At 46.2% G+C, this 4020-nt stretch overlaps 1 protein-coding gene across 5 annotated transcripts in view; it reads right to left on the bottom strand.

Moving 5' to 3' along the window:
* Zeb2 (zinc finger E-box binding homeobox 2) overlaps positions 1–4020 on the bottom strand; it is a 131665-nt gene that overhangs the window by 119355 nt on the left and 8290 nt on the right. The window lies entirely within an intron of this gene.

Below are 4020 nucleotides of genomic sequence, written 5' to 3' on the forward strand. Positions count from 1 at the left end.
AAGGAGAGAGGGAAGGGAAGAATCCAGAATCTATGACAGAGCAGTTTGACAGGCAAGTACAGGCTAGGTTTTCTCCACATTCGAAAACAAATGCTAAACGGTATGAAATCTTTTTTTTTTTTTTTTTTTTACTTGACAACAGAGCAGTCTTACAAAGTTTAAAACCTGATGCCTACCCCTATCCCTGGTGGACCAGCACAGCAAGGATGCCACTGGGCTAGCTGCTGGCTCTCTGTGCGAAGCAAAGCACGTGTCTACCCCAATTGGCATCGCTTTTTTTCCCAAACCAAAATAAAACAAATAGATCAGTCTAGATACATAGCCCCCAGCCTTGTGTGTGCAGTATCTCCATGGAGAGAACAGGATGGAGATGGATCTCCCTGGAGTACCCTCAGAGCTGGTACCCGCCGCACAGACAGCCTGAGTGTAAAGCAGGCGAACAGCCTCACTGCGACAAGCTCACCAACTTTTAGGAAAGCAACTTGCCAAAGATTTCCACAGTGGAAAAGATAGATAGGTTAAGTTGTGACCAGTTACAACCTGAAGGACACCATCCTGCTTCGATGTGTTTGGAGGGTCTGTCACTTCCAGCTGCCCATCCCAATTTCACCTATGAGGGAGGGGAGTGGACACCCTAGCCTGAGAAGGGGTTGTTTGACTGCAGTCCCATTTCTTTCCACTTAAGCAACTCTGCAATGGAGCAGTCTCTTCCTGCCCCACTGCCCTTCAGCAGAACTAACAGAACCTCCACTCCTTTTAAGAAAGTGGAAAGGAGCGAAGGTTTCTTTCAAACAGGGACAATCATTTCTGCTCATCTGATTGCTTCTCCCCGAGATATTCAACTTGAGTACTTTCCTTTACAAACTGAAAAAAAAATAAATCACAGAGCAAAGGTGTTTGGTGAAAGCAACCCTGCCCACTACACCCAGTCCTAGGCAGCCCATAGGACCCAAACCTTTAGCAGAAACTTTGAAGCAAAACCAAGCAAACTTTTCCTTCCCTCTCTCGTTTCCTTCTTCTCCCTTCCTAATTCATTTTCTTTTTTCCATTCAAAGAGAACTTCATTCCCTTCTCTGAGACAGGCAGACCAGCAATGTCATTTTTGTTAAGACACGCATGCATGTTGTCTGTGTGATTTTTCCAGAGGCTGGTGGTGGAAGCCGGGAGGGAGACTGGGGCAGGCAGGCCTTTCTTCCCAGATGGTTACTAATCAAGAAGGAAACTGGAACATTCTAGGACCTGCTGCCTGAAATCAGGGGTGAAAGCCACAAACTTTGCAAGTTTCAAACCAGCTGCAAGCTAGCGGTAGCAGCCTGCAGCAGAGCCTTTCCATTCTGGAGCTCTTTCCTGAGTCCAAGGCTGTGTGGAGATAGTGGGGTATAATCAGAGGACTATAAAGGGGGGCTGGCTCTCCCCCTCCTCTCTAGCCTTAGTGAAAGTGTTACAAAGTGAGTCAGGCGGCTGAGGATCATCTGACTGAACTTTCTTGAAACCTACACTCCTTCTTGTCTGCTGGCTATTTGCTTTTTACCCCTTTCCCTAATCCCACCGCCCCTTTCCTCCCTGCACATCTGATTTTCTAGGAAAAGGTTTCCTGCTTTCTCTGTGGGCAAAGGAGAGGAACTACTAGCCATCCTTAACTTGGTCCTGGCACTGCCTTTACTAGGCATTTTGCTAGCCCGAAGAATATTGGTGCTTGGATATTTTAGATTGTTCCTCTCTTTCTATATTCGTATCCCCTGATCTGCCTCTCTTGCCTAGGCTTTTTTTTAAAAATAATACTTCACATCACCGGCGTCTAAGCCATGGTTTTGACCAGCCTTTCAAACACACAGGCACTGCTCTGCCGGTTTCCCTTCCTTGCCCCCCCCTCTCTCTCTCCACACACACACACACACACACACACACACACACACACACACACACACACACCAGTGACTTCATTAAAATTATATAAAGTGCCATTCTAGGTCTTGGGTCTTTTTTTCCCCCTTTGCAGCTTCTACGATTATTGTTGCTATTATTCCTTTTCAGGAATTTCTATATGATGTTGATAAGAATCATCATATTTAGTGTTATCAGCAAAGACACAAGCTCAAAAGTGACATCTTTCCCAGGAATCCAGGAAAGAAGAAAAATCCACTCAGTTCAGATAAATCCTGGCAATTCCCAAAGGAAAAGGCATTGGGTATGTATTTGATGAGAAAGAAAATGAAAAAAGATGGTCTGAGCTCTTCTACCTGCTTCTCAAGACCTACACACTGCTAAGTCAGATTAAACCCAATAGAAACACTGGGAAGTAAGTCCCCACAGGCTCTTTGGAGAAAGAGACAGGTAAGAGTTTCAGTCAGAGAAGCTGTGAGCAATCCAGAGACCTGCTGGTGAATGTTTAGGGTCTGGGAGAAATGCCTAAAAAAAAAAAAAAAAAAAAAAAAAAATCAAAGTTCAACTTTATCCACTTCAGAGTGTGGAAGCTTGTCCCAAATTAATGGCTGATCATGAGAGAAATGGTTGGTCTCTCTGACCGCACCCCTTCCTGGGACACTGTATTACCTGTGAGGCCCCAGTAGCTTGTGCCACCGGAGTTCTCAGGAAGCCAGAATCTCTCCCAGTCCCCAAACTGGGCTGTGGCCTGACCTCACTGCTGGAGCCAAGTTGGTATTTCACAGCAAAATCATGAAGGGAGTGGAAGGAGGAAGATCAGGAAGAAACAAACACTTCAGACAGTCTTTACTGCAAAAGAATACTTCTGGTAGCCTAGCTTTAAAATCTCATCTCATCTCTCTCTCTCTCTCTCTCTCTCTCTCTCTCTCTCTCTCTCTCTCTCTCAAATAAATAAATAACTGTTTAACATGGGGAGGGGGCTGCAGAACCTTCATGGCACAAAGCTTTTGTTATCCAGATGATCAGCACAGTGCTTTAGATTCTTGTGAGGGGGGAAGCCCCACAACAGACATTGATTTTAGAAAATCAATAACTAACATTTAATAAAGGGAACAGAGGAAACACGAGAGAGAGGAGAGGGGAACATTGGATGTAATTTTAGTGTCTACTAAATTACCCAGAGATGGAGAAGGGGAGGTCTCCTGTGTAAGAACCACCTTAAATAATGCCAGGCAGCAATGAAGAAAAAAATTAAATTAAAAGAAAGACACACGCACATACTTAAAAAGAGGCAGCCTGAACCGAATCTTGGGGACCAGCTTGGAATATATTATTGTCCTTGTTTTTTTGTAATACTAAGCCAAGCAAACAGATCAAAGACAGCACAAAGAGGAAAGACAGGGCAACATAACGAACAGTTTTTTGACTAAAATTCCTCTATCACTCACCCATATGGCTCCCCACCTCCACCACAAAAAGCAAAAGACACACACACACAGACACACACACAGACACGCACACTAAGAGACAGGAGAGGAGAGAGAGGGAGATTATTTGTCTCTAAACAGAATCTCTTAGTCTTTGTGTTTGTGTCCCTCCAGGACCCTAAACTCCCACACTGCACTCCCCCCAACCCCCAACCCTCTGCATGCGGTGCAGCATTGGGGCAGGCTAGAGGAGCGCACAATTGTCCTCTCTGGTGGAAAGTTGTTCCAAGTGGGTCTGAGTAGTACCCGCCAGGCGCGGGCTTGGGGAGCGATCCCCGATCTGCTACCACCCTAGTGCCCAGCTCGGAAGCGTCTAGACTGCCCGCGCCCGGTGAGCGGGCTGAGAGCGAAAGGAGAATGAAGTTTCCTTTCCGATTCTGGGCTGGCGCGGCTGGATCGCTTGTTTGTTTTGAGGGGCTGCCCCCCCCGTTTCTTTTCATTTTTTTTCTTTTAAAACTCAGTATCCTCCGTCAGCACCCACCCCCTGCACCCTCTGTCGTCCCCCAACTCTCTCCCCTCCCCCAAGCGCCTTCTGCGCACTTGCCAATCACTTTTCTCTTTTATTCCCACGATTTTGTTTGAGGGTAATACCTAGGGTCTCTCTCTCTCTCTCTCTCTCTCTCTCTCTCTCTCTCTCTCTCTCTCTCTC

This window comes from Mus pahari, chromosome 3, assembly GCF_900095145.1.
Source record: "Mus pahari chromosome 3, PAHARI_EIJ_v1.1, whole genome shotgun sequence".
NCBI lineage: Eukaryota > Metazoa > Chordata > Mammalia > Rodentia > Muridae > Mus > Mus pahari.